Here is a 10,191-nt window from a genome sequence, read left to right as displayed (position 1 = left end):
ATATGCATGCATAAAAAGGTTATTTGGAAGATGTGAAATATATGTTTATTATGAAAAAAAGTTTTAATCATGTCTGCCTTCAAATAGCTCTTAGGTGGTTACAGTTTTATTTTTGTATTATGATTGTAATAGTCTTTTTAGAGCATGCACAACACATTCTACAGTGCATCTTCATTGCATTCTTGAAAATTAACTGTGTTTTTTGTTTGGAGATGAGTCATTTTGAGGCTGAGACACCTTTCTGCATTCAGTCTGTAGCTCTAAGGATTGAAAATATATAACATTATTGTCTCATGCAAATCATGTTTCATCTAGTTATGAAACTCCAAAAGCAAGCAAATACATTACTTGGACATCTTTGGAACATGAAAGCCTAGTATGTGGCCAGCTGACGTGCTGCTGGGAAACCTATGGGAATATTCACATAGTTGCCATTAAAGCCTTGCTTCGGTGTTCAGGAATCCTGATCTTGTCACATAGATCTCAACACATGACTGAAATAATCTGTTTATCCAGCAGACAGTCCTTTGTGAGGACTGGATAGAAATCAGCTACTGGGTCTTATTTGTGATTTGTCCCAGAGTGCTGTTTCCTTCTAAGTACTCCCTTTCTAGTCCAGGGCCATGGAGGCATTTTAGCAATGCAAGGGGGTGATTAGAGGCACTTCTGCTGGAATGTAGGCTGTAGTGCTTAATGAAATTAATTTGTTTTATGACGGGGGCACTGAGAGGCAGCACTGGGCTTTGTCCGACTCACTGTCACTGTTTCCTGACGTGACATTGGATGGGTCAGTAGTGACCTGCTCTTTGCTGTGCCTTTAGTATGCTCAGCGCTAGCAGGAGTTGGGGGGAGGCTGTGAGTTTCAGATGTGGTCGAAGGTATTTGTGTCCAGGAGAAACAAGTCTTTAAAGCTGGATTATTCTAGCTCAGGATCTAGCTGATATTTATGTATAAGGAGAATCATATCTTCTTGGTTTAGCAGGAAAACTATCCTGACAACTAAGTGATGTCTCCCTCCCCCAAAAATCAGTGACTGTACCTATCCCAGACACATGAAAACAGAGAAATAATAAGGCTGCTCACAGCTTTCCTTCGCCCGTCTTCTTGCACCCCTCTGCCTAGAACAGTGGAGCCAGTGTGGCTGAGCTGGTCAATTAGTGATTTGAATCCGTAGTTACTCGGAGATGCATTTTTCAGGTAATCTCATTCTTTTCTAACGCATACAGTAAACCACTGTTTATGCAGATAAACTGTACAAGAATAGTCTCAGCAGTGTATGAGCTATACAGAGGAACTGCCACTTGACTCCAGATAAAGTCAAGTTTTAAATTCATGAAAAGCACATCTTTTTGAATGAAACAGGGCAGTGCGCAAAATCCACCCAGATCTCAAAGCAGAAAGGTGTAGTATCAGGAAAATTCAGCCAAACTGAAATCCCAGAAGAGCGATACTAAAATGTTTCATTAAACCGAAAAAAGACATTAAAGGAAAACGCAACAGAAGAAGCTTTGCTGAAATGTCAGTGAGACCTTTATTTCTTGTTGGGTTTTAAACTTCCCCCATCAGTTGAAAACTGAAACCCTTCAGTCATACAGCGATTTACTGCAGAGGAATCAGGAGCTGCAGCTGAACAGGCGATGCACTAGCAACCATGAGATCACCTAGATTTTGACAAACCAATGTTTTTACTAGGTGCCATTTCACCCATAGTTTCTGCAGGTCTTTCAGCTGGACCATGAAAGTAATCTTTCATAACAGGAGAACCAATGAACATGAAAAGCACTCTGCTCAGGTAGAGCAGCATTTGTAGCCCTTTGTCCCCAACAGAAACTGCTCTGAAGTGTTTACGTAGCTGCTGTGCCTTGCCAAATTCAGCCTATTTCTTACACTCCTCTCTTCCTGCTATACTAAACCGGGATCTAAGGTTATTCACACGTACGTTGCATGCTGAAACCACTGCAAGGATGTGAGGGACTGGTGGTCTCCTGGGCAATGGTCTGCAGGTTTTGCTGTCATTAGTGGAGACTTCCGAGCCCCTGGTGTTGACTCCCAGAGAAAGCCCATGTGCATGGGATGCTACATGCTGCCTCCGTGGTAAAATCATGGGTCCCTGCTGTGTTTCCAGCAGGTCTTCAAGAGCTGAGCAACTCTGCTGTTTGTGGGGTGTTTTGGGAAGTCACCCGGGTGCCGTGGCTGCTCCAGGTTGAGTTCGGGCAGATGGGAAAAAGGGATCAAAGTAGGTGAGAAGGATAAGGTTTTGTGCAGTGGTTTAGGGGAGGGAGGTAGTTCATTTGCGTTGCACTTTAGGGAACTGGGTTCAAATTAGGTAACGCGTCCGTTCCTGGTTTGTGTAATACCCGGGTGGGCACGCCGTGGCTCAGCAAAGCGCTGTGGGGATGCACAAGAGGGTGTGAACCTTTGGGTCCCCTGCCACACACTGCTCCTGCACTGCGTCATGGGGTGGCTCAAGTAATGTCATGGGAGAAGTATTTTCTTAAGCGATGTGTGTCAAAAAGGGATATTAAGGTAAAGGACGTAAAGTCATCAGGCGGGGAGGGCTCGTGATGGCCTGAGCTTGGGAGAGGCAGGGAATGTGTTGACCACTGACTGCCTGGTGGGTTTATTCTACAGTTGTTTGCATTTTGTATTTACACTGTCACAGATAACAGGTGATGTATTTAGACACATTAAGAGAACTTGTGAGCGCACTGTCAAAAAAATCGCAAAGATAATTTCATGTGTAAATGGTAAGAAAACCCCAAAACCCCAGCTTTCTCTACTTGCAACCAGAACACAGCAGGGTCCATCCAGTTCTCCCTGTCATGTTTTCCTGGCACTAGTTCTCCCTCTGCTTTTAACCTGCTCATGCCATAATGCACCAATGCCCTCAGGTGAAGACTAGATGGTGTTTGCAGGGTGTTTACATCCATGTGTACAAGTTTGCCAAAGCAAGGAATGGGGAGAAAAGGAGGATGATCTGTCTTGAGAGCCTGTCACCTCTGAGAGGGAGCCCATCAAAACCACTGCAGTTTTACCCCTGGGAAGGCAGCACTAAAGTATTAATTTGCTGTTCTCATGTCCAAGACCTCCACTCATTTATTTTCCCTGCAATATTTTTAATTATTATTCCTAAATTTGCAGTTTCAATTTGTGTTAATAGGCCATCTTGCTGCCATGGCCAAATGGCAATATCCAGTTAACAGAGCAGCCGAGCAGGCAAGCAAGAGCCTGCAGAGACAGCAAGGGGGGGTGGAAGCATTATTGGAGGCCAAACCAACCTGTTCCCCTGTGAAGAGGAATGTGGATGAATGCAAACACCTATGTAGGCTGCTCATGACAGGATGGGAACAAAGGCTTGTAGTCTCTCAGGGGTCTCCTGCAGCTACAGCACAGCCAAGGAGGCTTAGTTTTGCAAGGCACTCCAATTAAAAAAAGAGATGGGATGGTACACAGAACTAACTGTCTGAAAGGCAATAGCGGATGGCATGTGTTCTCTACAGCAGACACTATGAGATAAGGTATCATCCTCCTTATGGCTGTGACCTCCATGCTGGTTACTGCAAGCCAAATCCCGCATGCCATTTGTGGGAGGTGTAGCATGGGGCAGGCAGGAGGGCAGAGAGAGGTGATGCAGCCTCATCTGTGCTGTTTCCAGTTTTGTTTTGTTTTTTAAATGTTGGAGTTTTCTCCCCTGTCCTTCTATAAGCTACTTGAGCAATTACCTCCTTCCGCAAATACGTGTTTTTCAGTTTATGTATTTATGGTGATGCCCCAAGTAGTATGCCAGGGTTGGAAGGCAGCCAAAAAAAAGCTTTTGCTCTGACTGGATCCCGAGTTAGCCAGGTGTGAGGCAACTCCTGTCCAAAGGCTGTATTGACATGGGAGGTGAGAGTCAGCATGCAGTAGCCTGCGCACGGTGGTGCGCTAATTCAAGTTTTGGGCTGGAGCTGGCCCCCAGCCAGCCGCAGGCAATGCCAGGTTGTCAGAGAGGCAGGACAAGGGCCCTCGGTACCAACGGGGCCCCTGGGTTTGGTTTGGCACCGTGCAAACGCCCATGCCATAAATGAATAATAGCAATTTTTTACTGGGTCTGAGGTTTGTTTGCTTTTGCTTTTTCTTGGACAGTGAACCCATGCCTTGAGAAAATAAGTAAAATGTTTTTAATGTCCATGCCACCAATGAGGCAAAGGTAGCACATCTAATCTTAATCTAAATAGTTTGGACTTTTGTTCAGTAAATCAACTGAAAGAAAGAATACATTTCTTCTTTAAAGTCCCTTCCCCGCCCCTGCCATACAAGTGTTACTTCCTGCCCTTCTGCTCTCTCAACAGCGCTTCCCTTTCCTGTTTTGCTTAAGCCTTCAGATAGGCTCCTGGCTTGTCTCCCTGCCAAATTTGTCTTCTGCTCTGTAATCAGGTGAAATAACCTATCTGGGTTTAAGCACACGTGCTGGACTTGAGCGTATATTCCTGCAGGATTACCTGACCAGGTCTTCCTCGATGGCAGGCACGTAAGTATCTGGAGACTGTGCAGGATGGCAGGGAATGTGTTGACCAGGGTTAATGTGGCTGGATGGGAAGGTCAGTGTGTATTGTCATAAATGCAGAAGGTCTGCGTTTTGGTTATAGCCTGATAGGATAATTTATAATTGTATAAAATGGTAATTAAGCTTTTATGGCAATGCTACATTAATATGCATCCCCTGGCACCAAGGGAGAGGCTGACTTGACGGCGTGAGCTTCCTTCATTCCTGGTCTGCCTCCGTCAGCTCCAGGGGAATTGTCACAGGTTTATTTGCATTTCTTCTGGGATTGAAGGAAAACCAAGGCAAAGCAACGCCAGCTTTAATGAAAGACCTTTATGCTGATTTCCTGTATTCACTTATGAGTCTGCCTTTCCCGTTTATCAGTTATGATTATGATCTTTCAAAGCCTTTGTTGAAGGTATTGTTCTCCTGAAATATGGATATGGCTCGCCCATGAGTGAGAGCCCTCAGTCATGTATTTTCACTTGACAGTTCAGTTTTGGGTTTTGCATAATCTGTATTTTACAAGATGAGTTACTTCTTGTTTTTATTTCTGTAATTTAAGGGTGAAAGGAAATAGTTTATATTAATAGCAACCTGATCTAGTCAAGTTGCTTTTTTACTGTTTTTGACTAATTGGGTTCTTAGTGTTTCCCCAGGCCATTTACTTGACTTATTTTTAGGAACTTCTAAACATTTACTTGATTTATTTTTAGGAACTCCCAAAGTATATCTTCAAGGTATGCAAAATCTGAAAGTGAGCTACACTTCATTGCAGGAAAAAATGTTGTGGGAATCAAAGCCTTAATGGAGCAGGGGTGTTTCTCCATTAGGAAACATCAGTGGCCCTCCCTTGCTGGAGCAGGTGTAAGTTGAAGGGACAGTTTCCTGGAGCATGGCCCCCCACTCTGGGAGTCTGGCTGCCTGATAGTCATGGCACTTCTCTGAATCACTACACTTCCTCTATGAAGTACTTTTTGAAAGCAGTTCTCTTGAAACATTTTTTTAAGTTGTTGAGATACCAGTGGCTGAAGTTCCCCTTAGAATCATTTGAATTCTTATGCTTCAGTTTGCAAAACCTACCAGAAAAGTGATGGGTTAAAATTAACTCCACTGTAGTTTCAAAGTCTCATCAACAAAAACTAAGCAGATGTGCTGGCTTACAAAGGCATCAGTCTGCAGCCACTCCGCTGGCCCTAAATCTCCGGTGACTGGCAGATGTGCTATTTAAGTGCTGCGGTGGATATCGAGAGGTCAGGGCTCTCTGTGGTCTTTCTCTGGTGGTGCTGAGGGTTGAGCTGTTCTGGACTGATGGTCAGGCCCAAGTGGAATATCTCTTCCTCTGCATTATTGTTTTACATTCTTTATTTATTTTCTGTATTTCTACTCATTTCTCCCATGCTCAAGAGCACTGAGGGGTGACAGAAGGTTATACAAGTTTCTCTGGTCATGCCAGGATTGCATACATGTTCCCAAATCTAGTAACTCATCTCCCAAAGTCCTGTCTCCATGTGAGACCTGGGTGCCTCATAAGCTGTCCCTTTTTTCGTTTACAGCTGAAGTGTCTGCAATGGATGTCTGCAACAGTTACTGGACGTGGCAATTCCCACTGGGTATGCCAATGTAGTAAGGGAGAATTAAAAATTAAGGTCTCATTGCTAGCAGAAAGAAGAGTAACTCTTAAATATTCCTTGTGGAGGTGAACTGGTGTTCATCTTATTCTTGCTTATGCTGTAGGTACCAGTATTTCCATTTCCTGCTCTGTAAATATTTATCTTGTAGGTGTGTCATGACTTTATTTAACAGCATCAGTCTTTTTGAGAGCTGTTTATGAAGGAGGCTTTGTATGTGCATTATGTTTCTTGTAATTGTTTAATATTAAACTGTTTGGATTCTGGAGTTTAACAGTGGAGAAAGGTGTTGGCCAGGCATCTGCAGCAGATGCTTGGTGCAAAAGGCTGATCTCCCGCTGGCGATGCAGACAAAGCCCAGCACCAAAGGTAGGTCTGCCATGTGTACATGCAAGCTGAGCAGGAGACCAAAAAATAGCAGCTCCCCTGGGAACTGGGCTTCACTTCAGGCTGACTGGGGCAAGGGCTGCTCTGTCATGGAGGTCTCTCTGCACAAAGGCAACCAGGAGCGAGTGCAAATTGAGGACTTCTGACCTCCGGGTCCATGGGTTGGTGTTTCAAGGGGTCCCACGAAATGGGAATCAGAAAAGCAAATGGAGATAGTGGTTGTGGCACTCATATTGTATATGAGACTGTGACTGCTGTTTTTCTACATATCTACTAGAAGATATTCAGGTGTTTTCATGTCACTGAGGATTAAAAGCTCCTATCTGGATGTAAAGTCCCTGTGGGTTTCCACTGTCCTTTGGTTTGATCAGTGGCTAAATGCTGTTGTTTCACTATGAGGTTTTACTGTGTTGCTGAGGAAATTAATTCTTTGGTGCTCTGGTACAGAGGTAGGGTGAACGATGGTGACACCGACTGTCCTGTGGGTTTGGTTGCAGAGGGAAGTAGGCTTTGAAAAGAGAGGTCTCAAAAGGAGTCACAGTCATGACTGACATGTTGGAGAAATGAGGCTCCCAGCGAGAAACGGGATCATGAGCAAAGCTGGCAGTGATCTCTGGTGGTAAGGCTGAAGAGCCACTGCACTACAGCGAGTTTTGTCTGTAATGAGCTCAGATGGTCTGTATGAACCTAGATGACCTAACTTGTTTTCAGAGTCTCCCAGGTTTTTTGTTCTGTAAATCCAGTTGTCAGAGAAAAATGTCCACCTGTTTCTATAAAGATTACTACTGAAACACTTTCCCTGCATCACAGACATTATTGTATTTGTTGTAGTGAAACCAATTAAAATGTTTAGCAAATTAGTCCATTAGAATTTGCAGTGCAGTTTAAATGCTGCAGGAATATGACTTGTAGCTTACTAATTTTGAGGTTAACACAGATACGTACCACACAGACCACACGTCTCCGTATACAGGATTTTCTATTTACATTGGCTGTTTAAGCTGACATTGGGAAAATTCTGTCAGCTTCTTAAATCAGCATCAGCATCTATTTCTTGCATGTCACGTTTAACCACACAACCGTGACTTTCTGTAGGCAGACTTAGTGGACAAGTAGAACGAGACATGTTAAATGGCTGGTGAGTTATCTTGCATGTCGTGTGTGCTGAGGGTTTGTTTCCAGATAGGGCAAGTCTTGGGCAAAGTAGTGTTAACAATTTCTGACACCAGTAAGGATGGTTAGGTCAGTCTAAAATAATTTTAAATTATTAATAATTTATAGTACTTGGGGGGAAATGGATGGGAAATAGAAATTAAAAATAAGGTAAATGTTTATGGAAGTAGCTGTTTGTATTTCCTAAGAATACTGGAAGAGGGCTGGTTTGAAGGTGAGAGAATCATGAGAAGCTTGAAACAAGGTGGATCAGTAATAGGTTCAAAGCACAATAGCTTGATTTCTGTCAGGGGAGCTTTCACAGTTTACACTAACTGAATTTCTGCCCTAAGGAAACAGTTGTGTCTGTAAATGTAAAGGATAGTGGAAGTCTCCTGGTCCAGCTGGCATGCTGGAGCAGAGCCCACAGAATTACGTGTTTAACCCTGAAGCTGGTTAATTGTGATTGTTTGTTACACCTTTTGTGAGAATAAATTGGTGACCATCCAAAAGCTGTATTACAGTGCCATGGCTCTAGGAGAGAGTATTTTAAACCTCTCCCATTGCCGCTGGAGGGGTGACCTCTGGGCAGGCTGGTGCTGGACAGGGCGTTCGGGGTAGGGCTGGGAAAGCCCTGTGCCACAGCAGGCTCTGCACTGGGTGGCTGGTCAGGGGTGGGCTCAGCGACTCAGTACCATGCTCCATAAAAGTTTTATTCATAAGAAAATACCTTGTTCGTAGAGAAAACAGGTCAATGACAGAGGAGCGCAGCTTGGCCTCTCATCTTTTTCTCAGTCTGGGACAGGAGAAAAAAGCCTTGGAGACCATTCAGAGCCTCTCTGTCAAAGACTTGCCTCCAAACATTATGATTTACTCCCTTTTTCTGTTTATTCTCTATGCCAGGTCATTTGTGGTTCCATCCTGAGCTTTTTGCTTGGATAGTTGGATAACGTGGTAGGCTAGGCAGAGTGAAGCAGGAGGACTTTTCCCTGATTTGTGGCTCCCCAACTCCCAACCTCCTCTGTTATTTCTGTCATTTCATTTCCCAGTTTTCTCTAAGACTTCCTGTGTTACCTTTTCCATACTCCTTTGCTCTTTTTTGGCTATGAGTGTTTGGTAATCATAAATTTACTAAAAGCCATGGAGAAAGGACTGCAGTTTTCAAGTTCTGTACAGATGCAAGAAGAGAGTCATGTCTGGATGAAGCCACCTTCACTGCAGTACTGTCTCCAAGTGCAGCCTTGTTGCTACCCCCAACTGCTCTCCCCAAATGCAGTAGTCTCTGTACGTAAAGTGGTACCTTTAAGCTTGACATGACTCATTTGAGGCTGCAAGTGCTGCTAGCAGAGCAAGGAGGATACAGCAAACCTGTGTAGCCAGCCCAAGCATGCCATGGGGCTTGGGTGCCCGCTCTCACCAGGGCTGGGCAAGAAGGGTCAAAGTCGACCCTTTCAAGAAGGGTTGACTCCAAATTTGCTAATCTGCTAGTTTGTGAAGACAAATGCTAAACAGAAGAGGTGGAAGACAGTGGGTCAAAATGAGTAACATAAAATGAAGCAAACAATATTGCCTGCAAACATACATTTTTTTTAATTTATAGTTTTTTAATATTGAAACAATATTTGTAATCTCAACAATGAATGCTGGATTTTAGGTACCATCTGTGAAGAAAGGATTTCCCAGTGCAGTCAGCTTCTATCAGATGTGAAGTTAAACAGATTTGCTTTAACTTCAGGCAAACAAGTGGTCTTGATGCAGAGGTTTGCAATCTCACAGATGTAAAGCACTGAGGAGAAAACGCTTTCAGAATAGATAGGGATGGATATTAGGATTTGAGCATAAAGAGGTGCCTAGGAAGAACCCCTTCCCCTCCACATATAAATATCAAATCTGTCCTAGAGCATACTGCAGTGCATTGGAGTAAATGTTACGCACAAACGTGAACAATGTTGTAATTAATACCCCTCCAAGATGCAATTTTTATCTTTTTGCAAGTGATTACTTGGTGGAAACCCAGGTTTGATGATTCTGATGACTTGCATGTTAATGTAACATAAAAATTCAACAGGAGAATTAGTAATATTTGGAAAGATAATTGAAGCTTGATGAATCTCCTCTAACACATACCCATTTTTCAGTAACTTTTGTGTAGTCTTAGGAAAATAAGGCAAGTTCTACAGGCTACACTCCTGACTCTGTGTATGAATACTGGTATCTGCCAGACTCTTCTCATGGAGAAGGAGTGTGACTGCACAATAGTGTGACTAAAACTCATATTTATTACCTGTTATGTGTAGTTGACGTAAGTATCAATGGTGTATGATCCCAAAAATAACAAGACAACTTTGCTGGGGCTTCATGAAACCAATGTTGCTTGATCTATGTTTGAAGTAATGGACTCTGCAGAGGGTAATAGAGAGGTTCTCACTGACCTTTATAAGAGAAACATTTTCTGGACTGCTGTCAGGGAAGCCCCTTGAAGCAGCAGTGGTACAA

The sequence above is a fragment of the Pterocles gutturalis genome, unplaced genomic scaffold, assembly GCF_000699245.1.
Source record: "Pterocles gutturalis isolate BGI_N339 unplaced genomic scaffold, ASM69924v1 scaffold9227, whole genome shotgun sequence".
Lineage (NCBI taxonomy): Eukaryota > Metazoa > Chordata > Aves > Pterocliformes > Pteroclidae > Pterocles > Pterocles gutturalis.
Note: the sequence above shows the minus strand (reverse complement) of the source record.